This window comes from Balaenoptera physalus, assembly GCF_965194825.1.
Source record: "Balaenoptera physalus genome assembly, chromosome: 1".
In the NCBI taxonomy this organism is placed as follows: Eukaryota; Metazoa; Chordata; class Mammalia; order Artiodactyla; family Balaenopteridae; genus Balaenoptera; species Balaenoptera physalus.
Window position 1 is genome coordinate 116,988,809 of NC_138882.1, and position 10,908 is coordinate 116,999,716.

The following is a 10,908-nucleotide window of genomic DNA, read 5'->3' on the forward strand; positions in this document are numbered from 1 at the left end:
GCCCACAACTTTAAAGTTACAAGTAGGTGTTTTGCAGATAGAAAAATAAGAAAAAATGAGAGATATGTACTTTAAAAAAACCTCTTTGCTTTCAAAGTTTTAACTTCAGATAGGACTGATCTTAGTCCAAGCCACTGTAACAGAAGAAACTTCAGGATGTTTCTCATCATCTGAATCCTCTTCCATTATTTCTATTGTCCTGGGCAATAAATTTCAGTATTTGATCAAATAATGGCAGATTCCATGCTATCCCATTCAGGTATCCCCAGTTTATCTATAATGATTTTCCTCTTGTCAGCTCATTTCTTAAACCTTTGCTGAATCTGGTTTCAGTGGTACTATAAACAATCATCATTGCATTGTAAAACTGGAAACTCTCCGCTAAAATAGTGTTTTGATCCGGGTTGCCATAGTAATAAGTGTATGCTCCCCTCTTTGGAGGCCTTGTTATATGAAGTATCTGTGATTTGCTCAGAATGGCCCCAGTTCATCTGTCAAAATGGGTTTTTCCTTTTTTAAAATAATGATCTAGAAAATCCCACAGCAGCTACTAATATTTTACCACCATAACGAGGAGCATTGGAGCAGTCAAGCTTTATAAATCTATGCCATTATTACATTAGAATAAATCATGTTTCTTAGGTATATTACATAGGCCTGTGTAAGCCTAATTTTAGGTCTGCTATTCAACCAGGGTGCGGTTGTTTATAATGAAAAGAGAATTATTAAGTGCGACTTCAAAAATGCATCATATGTCAGTTCATGTTGAGAGACCCTGGAGCAAAAAAATGGAAATTACTTCTTATTTCTATCAAAATACTGCAAATAGCTATTCAGGTTCAAACTTAGTTACAATTAGAATGTGATGAGCAATGATTTTTTATAACAGCATGAAATTGTACATTCCATTCACGTTTGGGTTGAAATTATTCATTGGTAGGAGGGGAAAAATGAGAAATCCTGCAAATTTATGAGTGTCACCATGAAAAAAAATATGATGGTACATTATTTGAAATAAAAATGTTCCAGTCAGTTACAGTAATTTGATACAAGAACTAAGATTTTTTTTCCTGCAGGAACGAGGGTAAACAAACACTATATCAACAAACCAGCAATAGAATCCACAAAAAGGAGTAAGATCATTTTTCATCTAAGACAAATGGTTAAGTTGGTTACTTTCTGTAAGTCACTACCAGCTACAGAGTTATTTTATGTAATTCACTGCTGGCTACTGCCTCATAATATCTGATGTGGGAATATTAAAAACATCAGTGGGCGAAAGAACAGGAAGAATCCATCTGTATTCAATGAATTCTAATTAAAAAGTAATTACGGCACAATGAAGTAGCTGCCAACTTTATTCCCTTTTCCCAACCACAAACCAGAAACACAGAGTATGAGTCCTCTGCTATTTGTATCTGGCTAAACAAGCAGAAAGCCAGGCAGGAACCAGACACACATTTCCTTGCATTTTTCAGGTGACTTAGTTTTAAACAACTGCAGCCCCAGAAGACGTTCAGGGGCAGAGGTGGTACACATCTTCTGTTATAATTGACCTGAGCTTTGAGATTTCTCTGTCATGATGTATCCCAGAACGTTGCATGATGGGAAGACCCTTGTTATTCCTCCACCAGCCGAGCCAAACGGACAAGATCAAGTAGGTCTGGGACTTGGGAAAAAAGGGAAGAAATATTGACAGATAAGTAACCACTCCAGGAAATGACAGACAGCTGGAGCAGTGTCGGGACTCTCAGGATTCAGACGTAATCCTTTAACCTCATGCTCAAACTCTGTAATCTCTCAATGAGATGGAAGAGAGGAAGGAAAAAAGCAAATTGCTTAATCAAAGCCCTTAATGTGTGACCAGGATTAGTAACTAAGTCAGAATGAAAATCTGCAGGTATAAAAAAGCCTTCATAACATAGCCTCAGTACTAATGAAGTCGTATCTGCAGGACTGAAAATAAGGAAAAGGTAACCTGGCATTTCAGCTGGCACAGAAACCTTTCTCTTCAAGAAAACAGGCATTCAAAACTATATTCTTGACCACCAGTAATTTTTCTTCAGCTGCCAAGAAGAAGGGCTACAGCCTGTATTCCTTCTGGTTGGAAAAGCTCCCATTTCACCCACATTCTATAAAATCTTCTTCATCTAATACAAAACATAACAGGTGTCAGTAGGGTTTCCATCTAAAGAAGAAGAATAGGCTCTGGCATAAGTCATTTGCTGCTGAGGGCACTAAAAGATGTCGGGGTTCTTCTTGAGAAAGGAAGTGCTAACAGGCTAAAGTGGCCCTTGTCAATTCACATTAAAAATGGAAAATAATAGCACACTGGATTTATACAGCATCCTCAGAGGCAGCCATCCATGTTACACTATGAGGTTTTGTATTAACCTTCAGAAATGGTGGGAAGTGTGCATTAGTTACTCTGTCATACAACAGGGCATCCTGAGGTCCTGATAAACAATGTTGCTACCATGATCATAGTTATGGAGTGAGAACATTCTTATTGAAAGCAATCTATTTCAGCCATTTTGCTTTCTTTCTCCCTAATGCATTACTGATCTTCCATGAAATAAGCATCTACAAATTCTTCATACCACTGTAACGGGCTGGGCCTGGCCGAACTCATGGGAGAATAGATATATGGGGTCTACAATTGACCCCTCACTGCCTGTCCTCTAGTTTTGTATCAGTTATGTATCACTGTATAACAAATTTAGCCCAACGGTAGCAGCTTAAAACAATAAAGATGTATTATCTCACACTTCCTGAGAATCAGAGAGGCTTAATGGGGTGGTTCTGATTCAGGATCTCTCATGAGAATCAGGCTGTCAGCCAGGGCTGCATCACCTGAAGGTTTGGGGCTGGGGGATCTGCTTCCAAGAAGGCTCACTCACATGGCTGTGGACTACAGTCCTCAGTTCCTCACTGGCTGTTGACCAGAAGCCTTAGTTTCTCATCACCTGGACCTCTTCCCAAGGCACAGGACATGGCAGCTGGTTTCTTCCAGAGCAAGAGGCCTAAGAGAAAGCGAGTGGGAGAGAGCCCAAGACAGAAACAGTAGTATCTTTTACAACTTCATCTGAGCAGGGCATGCTGTCGCTTCTGCAGTATGCGCTTGCTCACAGACCAGCCCTGGTACAATGTGGGAGATGACTGCACAAGGCAGTGAACACCAGGAGGCAGGAATCACTGGGGGCCACCTTGGAGGCTGGCTACAACAAGTTGTACTACTAAATATGCATGAGGCCTTTGTTACTTTGGCTTCAGCTAAGAAGAACGATGTTGGTGAACTGGTTGTTGGGAGATAGAAAGCTGTGGGTATGTGTGGGTGTCTTGCTGGATTCAGAAAGAGCACTGTGATGTCTGCTCTCAGTTCAGGCCAAAGAATTAAATCTAACTTTCTATAGCGGGTCTGTGGGCCAAAGCTGGGAAACCCTTTTCACACTGGGCTTTGTGAGACTTTGGACACAAACAGTGTTGCTTCTGGGCTCATATGATAAAGGGTCACTCTTTATCTTATGGAGAGACTTTCCATATGTGTTGGAGAAACTTTCACCCCATCTGGGAGAGGACCATGGAACAGCCACATGTGGCCACAGAGCCTGCTTTGTCCAGCAGGGAGTCAGGGATGTGAAGTTCCCCAAGGGTCCTGGCAGCCATGGTAGAGAGATTCTGCTTCAAAAGGTCTACAGAGAGGACAGAAGTAGAAGACCATGGGCAGACATGTCCCTCATCATGTGCGGGACTCTCCTTAGAGAGTACACATATCTGGAAGCTCAAGGTCCTGCCATTATGCAAATGGATACTAATAAATCAGTGAAGTTCACCAACAATGTATGTGTCTTTATTTGAATTTTCAGACTGGTAAGGTAACACTACATAATTACAAATCTGAAGTACATACTCTGGCCAGGTTTAGGTAATTTAAATAACCCAGCCCTTGTCCCATTCAAGACTCCCAAGCCATATATCCAAGCAACAACCTAACAGACACCCTGGGTTAACTGAATTCTTTGCTGAGCCAGCTTTCTATGTATCCACCTCTTGTTTTGTCTCTGGCTCTCCCCTTTTTAATCCCTACTACATCTCTCTTGCTTTTCCCCTGATTTGCCCCATAATGAACCAACAACTGACCTCTTGTCCGATCTGTTCTATTTTCTAAACTCTGACTAAGTATTCTTCCAGGTGGAGGATCTTCTCACACAGACACCCCTGGAGCACTTCTCCTTGGAATGGCCTGTTTGTGAGCTGCCTTAATAGATCATTAATGAAGGAACAATATCCCATTCTTCTTTGTATTTCTAATACCTAGTATAGGAGAGACCTTCAAGATGATGGAAGGGTAAGACGTGGAGATCACCTTCCTCCCCACAAATACATCAAAAATACATCTACATATGGAACAACTCCTACAGAACACCTACTGTACACTGACAGAAGATCTCAGACTTCCCAAAAGGCAAGAAAATCCCCATGTACCTGGAAAGGCAAAAGAAAAAACAGAGACAAAAGAATAGGTAGGGGACCCACACCTCTGTGAGGGAGCTGTGAAGGAAGAAAATTTTCCACACACTAGGAAGCCCCTTCACTGGCGGGGACCGGGGTGGACAGGGGGAGGAAGCTTTGGAGCCACGGAGGAGAACGCAGCCACAGGGGTGCGGAGGGCAAAGTGGAGAGATTCCTGCACAAAGGATCAGGGCCAACCAGCACTCACCAGCCTGAGAGGCTTGTCTGCTCACCCGCAGGGCGGGTGGGGGCTGGGAGCTGAGGCTTGGGCTTCAGAGGTCAGATCCCAGGGAGAGGACTCGGTTTGGCTGCGTGAACACAGCCTGAAGGGGGCTAGTGTGCCACAGCTAGGCAGGAGGGAGTCCAGGAAAAAGTGTGGACCTGCCAGAGAAGCAAGAGACCTTTGTTTCGGGGTGTGCAAGGAGAGGGGATTCCTTCCCAGTGTGCGCACAGAAGGCAGAGCACTCCCTAAGCAAGCTGCGGAGATGGGCACAAGCCGCGACTATCAACTCGGAACCCAGAGACGGGCATGAACCGCTAATGCTGCGGCCACCGCCACCAAGAACCCTGTGTGCAAGCGCAGGTCACTATCCACACGCTCCCAGGAGCTTGTGCAGCCCGCCACTGCCAGGGTCCCGTGATCCAAGGACAACTTCCCCAGGAGAACACATGGCATGCCTCAGGCTGTTGCAACATCATGCTCACCCCTGCCACATCAGGCTCGCCCCACATTCCAATTATGACTACTGTACCCCTCCTTCCCCCCAACCTGAGTGAGCAAGAGAGCCCTAAACAGTTGCTGCTTTAACCTCTCCTGTCTCGGCGGGGAACAGACTCCTGAGGGCGGTCTACACGCACAGGCGGGGCCAAAACCAAAGCTGAAACCCAGGAGCTGTGGGAACAAAGAAGAGAAAGAGAAATTTACCCGGGCAGCCTCAGGAGCAACGGATTAGATGCCCACAATCAACTTGATAGACACTGCATTTGAAAAATACCTGAATAGACAACGAATGTTCCCAAAATTGAGGTGGTAGACTTTGGGAGCAACTGTAGACTTGGGCTTTGCTTTCTGCATCTAATTTTTTTCTGGTTTTATGTTTATCTTAGTTTAGTATTGGAGCTTATTCTCATTGGTGGATTTGTTTATTGATTTGGTTGTTCTCTTCCTTTTTTTATATATATATAGATTTGTTTTTTTCCTTTTTCTCTTTTAGTGAGTGTGTATGTGTATGCTTCTTTGTGTGATTTTGTCTTTATAGGTTTGCTTTTACAATTTGTCTTAAGGTTCTGCCCATCCTTTTTTTTTTTTTTCTTTTTTAATCTTTCTTCCTTTTCTTCTGAGCCTTGTAGCTGGCAAGGTCTTGGTGCTCTGGCCAGGTGTCTGGCCTGAGCCTCCGTGATGGGAGGGCCAAGTCCAAGACATTGGACCACCAGCGACCTCCCGGCCCCACGTAATATCAATAGGCAAGAGCTCTCCCAGAGATCTTTGTCTCAACACTAAGACCCAGCTCCACCCAACAGCCAGCAAGCTCCAGTGCTGGAAGCCCCATGCCAAACAACTAGCAGGACAGGAACACAACCCCACCCTTTAGCACAGAGGCTGCCTAAGGCTGCCTAAAGTCATACTAAGTTCACAGACACTCCAAAACACACCACCAGATGCAGCCCTGCCCACCGGAAGGGCAAGATACAGACCCACCCGCCAGAACACAGGCACCAGTCCCCTCCACCAGGAAGCCTACACAAGCCACTGAACCAGCCTCACCCACTGGGGGCAGGCACCAAAAATAATGGGAACTACGAACCTGCAGCCTGCAAAAAGGAGACCCCAAACACAGTAAGTTAAACAAAGTGAGAAAACAGAGAAATATGCAGGAGATGAAGGAGCAAGGTAAAAACCCACCAGACCAAAAAATGAAGAGGAAATAGGCAGTCTACCTGAAAAAGAATTCAGAGTAATGATAGTAAAGATGATCCAAAATCTTGGAAATAAAATGGAGAAAATACAAGAAACGTTTAACAAGGACCTAGAAAAACTAAAGAGCAAACAAACAATGATGAACAACACAATAAATGAAATTAAAAATTCTCTAGAAGGAATCAATAGCAGAATAACTGAGTCAGAAGAACGGATAAGTGACCTGGAAGATAAAATAGTGGAAATAGCTGCCACAGAGCAGAATAAAGACAAAACAATTGAGGACAGTCTCAGAGACCTCTGGGACAACATAAAATGCACCAACATTCGAATTATAGAGGTCCCAGAAGAAGAAGAGAAAAAGAAAGGGTCTGAGAAAATATTTGAAGAGATTCTAGTTGAAAACTTCCCTAATATGGGAAAGGAAATAGTCAAGTCCAGGAAGCACAGAGAGTCCCATACAGGATAAATCCAAGGAGAAACATGCCAAGGCACATATTAATCAAACTATCAAAAATTAAATTCAAAGAAAAAATATTAAAAGCAGCAAGGGAAAAGCAACAAATAACATACAAGGGAAACCCCGTAAGGTTAACAGCTGATCTTTCAGCAGAAACTCTGCAAGCCAGAAGGGAGTGGCAGGACATATTTAAAGTGATGAAAGGGGAAAACTAGCAACCAAGATTACTCTACCCAGCAAGGATCTCATCCAGATTCGATGTAGAAATTAAAACCTTTACAGAGAAGCAAAAGTTAAGAGAATTCAGCACCACCAAACAGCTTTACAACAAATGCTAAAGGAACTTCTCTAGGCAGGAAACACAAGAGAAGGAAAGACCAACAATAACAAATGCAAAACAATTAAGAAAATGGTAATAAGAATATATGTATCAATAATCACCTTGCATGTAAATGGATTAAATGCTCCAAACAAAAGACACAGCCTCGCTGAATGGATACAAAAACAAGACCCATATATATGAAGTCTACAAGAGACCCACTTCAGACCTAGAGACACTTACAGACTGAAAGTGAGGGGATGCAAAAAGATATTCCAAGCAAATGGAAATCAAAAGAAAGTTGGAGTGGCAATTCTCATATCAGACAAAATAGACGTTAAAATAAAAACCATTACAAGAGACAAAGAAGGACACTACATATTGACCAAGGGATTAATCCAAGAAGAAGATATAACAATTGTAAATATTTGTGCACACAACATAGGAGCACCTCAATACATAAGGTAAATGCTAATAACCATAAAAGGGGAATTCGACAGTAACACAATCATACTAAGGGACTTTAACACCCCACTTTCACCAATGGACTAATCATCCAAAATGAAAATAAATAAGGAAACACAAGCTTTAAAAGACACATTAGATGAGATAGACTTAATTGATACTTATAGGACATTCCATCCAAAAACAGCAAAATACACTTTCTTCTCAAGTACTCATGGAACATTCTCCAGGATAGATCATATCTTGGGTCACAAATCAAGGCTCAGTAAATTTAAGAAAATTGAAATCGTATCAAGTATGTTTTCTGACCACAATGCTATGAGACTAGATATCAATTACAGGGAAAAAAAACTGTAAAATATACAAACACATGGAGGCTATACAGTACGCTACTAAATAACCAAGAGATCACTGAAGAAATCAAAGAGGAAATCAAAAAATACCTACAGACAAATGACAAAAAAAGCACAATGACCCAAAACCTATGGGATGCAGCAAAAACAGTTCTAAGAGCGAAGTTTATAGCAATACAATCCTACCTGAAGAAACAAGAAACATCTCAAATAAACAACCTAACCTTACACCTAAAGCAATTAGAGAAAGAAGAACAAACAAAAAACGCCCAAAGTTAGCAGAAGGAAAGAAATCATAAAGATCAGATTAGAAATAAATGAAAAAGAAATGAAGGAAACAATAACAAAGATCAGTAAAACTAAAATCTGGTTCTTTCAGAAGATAAACAAAATTGATAAACCATTAGCCAGACTCATTGAGAAAAAAAGGGAAAAGACTCAAATCAACAGAATTAGGAATGAAAAAGGAGAAGTAACAACTGACACTGCAGAAATACAAAGGATCATGAGAGCCTACTACAAGCAACTGAGTGCCAATAAAATGGACAACCTGGAAGTAATGGACAAATTCTTAGAAAAATACAACCTTCCATGACTGAAGCAGGAAGAAATAGGAAATATAAACAGACCAATCACAAGCACTGAAATTGAAACTGTGATTAAAAATCTTTCAACAAACAAAAGCTCAGGACCAGATGGCTTCACAGGCGAATTCTATAAAACATTTAGAGAAGAGCTAACACCTATCCTTCTCAAACTCTTCCAAAATTTTGCAGAGGGAGGAACACTCCCCAACTCATTCTATGAGGCCACCATCACCCTGATACCAAAACCAGACAAAGACGTCACAAAAAAAGAAAACTACAGGCCAGTATCACTGATGAACATAGATACAAAAATCCTCAATAAAATACTAGCAAACAGAATCCAACAGCACATTAAAAGGATCATACACCACGATCAAGTGGAGTTTATCCTGGGAATGCAAGGATTCTTCAATATATGCAAATCAATCAATGTGATACACCATATTAACAAATTGAAGGATAAAAACCGTATGATCATCTCAATAGATGCAGAAAAAGCTTTCAACAAAATTCGATACCCATTTATGATAACAACTCTCCAGAAAGTAGGCATAGAGGGAACTTCCTCAACATAATAAAGGCCATATATGACAAACCCACAGCCAACATCATTCTCGATGGTGAACAACTGAAACCATTTCCTCTAAGATCAGGAACAAGACAAGTTTGCCCACTCTTACTGCTATTATTCAACTTAGCTTTGGAAGTTTTAGCCACAGCAATAAGAGAAGAAAAAGAAATAAAAGGAACCCAAATCGGAAAAAAAGAAGTAAAACTGTCACTATTTGGAGAGGACATGATTCTATACAAAGAGAATCCTAAAGATGCTGCCAGAAAACTAGTAGAGCCAATCAATGAATTTGGTAAAGTAGCAGGATACAAAATTAATGCATGGAAATCTCTTGCATTCCTATACACTAATGACGAAAAATCTGAAAGAGAAATTAAGGAAACACTTCCATTTACCATTGCAACAAAAAGAATAAAATACCTAGGAATAAACCTACCTAAGGAGACAAAAGACCTGTATGCAGAAAACTATAAGACACCAATGGAAGAAATTAAAGATGATACAACCAGTTGGAGAGATATATCATGTCCTTGGACTGGAAGAATCAACATTGTGAAAATGACTATACTAAGCAAAGCAATCTACAGATTCAATGCAATCCCTATCAAAATACCAATGGCAGTTTTCACAGAACTAGAACAAAAAATTTTACAACTTGTACGGAAACACGAAAGTCCTGAATAGCCAAAGCAACCTTGAGAAAGAAAAACGGAGCTGGAGGAATCAAGCTCCCTGATTTCAGACTATACTACAAAGCTACAGTAATCAAGACAATATGGTACTGGCACAAAAAACAGAAACATAGATCAATGGAACAAGATAGCCCAGAGATAAACCCACGCACCTATGGTCACCTTATCTTTGACAAAGGAGGCAAGAATATACAATGGAGAAAAGACAGTCTCTTCAATAAGTGGTGCTGGGAAAACTGGACAGCTACATGTAAAAGAATGAAATTAGAACACTCTGTAACACCATACACAAAAATAAACTCAAAATGGATTAAAGACCTAAATGTAAGACCAGACACTATAAAACTCTTAGAGGAAAACATAGGGAGAACACTCTATGACATAAATCACAGCAAGATCCTTTTTGACCCACCTCCTAGAGAAATGGAAATAAAAACAAAAATAAACAAATGGGACCTACTGAAACTTAAAAGCTTTTGCACAGCAGAAGAAACCATAAACAAGACGAAAAGACAACCCTCAGAATAGGAGAAAATATTTGCAAACGAAGCAACTGACAAAGGATTAATTTCCAAAATATACAAGCAGCTCATGCAACTCAATATCAGAAAAACAAACAACTCAATCCAAAAATGGGCAGAAGACCTAAATAGACATTTCTCCAAAGAAGGCATACACATTGCCAACAAACACATGAAAGGATGCTCAACATCACTAATCATTAGAGAAATGCAAATCAAAACCACAATGAGGTATCACCTCACACCAGTCAGAATGGCCATCATCAAACATCTACAAACAATAAATGCTGGAGAGGGTGTGGAGAAAAGGAAACCCTCTTGCACTGTTGGTGGAAATGTAAATTGATAGAGCCACTATGGAGAACAGTATGGAAGTTCCTTAAAAAACTAAAAATAGAACTACCATGTGACCCAGCAATCCCACTACTGGGTATATACTCTGAGAAAACCATAATTCAAAAAGAGACATGTACCACAATGTTCATTGCAGCACTATTTACAATAGCCAGG

The 10,908-nt window shown here is 40.7% G+C and overlaps 2 long non-coding RNA genes across 2 annotated transcripts in view; one reads left to right on the forward strand and one right to left on the reverse strand.

The window, feature by feature from the left end:
• LOC309636613 overlaps positions 1-10,908 on the forward strand; it is a 657,692-nt gene that overhangs the window by 526,711 nt on the left and 120,073 nt on the right. The gene's annotated exons all lie outside the window — the stretch shown is intronic.
• LOC309636632 overlaps positions 1-10,908 on the reverse strand; it is a 505,650-nt gene that overhangs the window by 49,439 nt on the left and 445,303 nt on the right. The gene's annotated exons all lie outside the window — the stretch shown is intronic.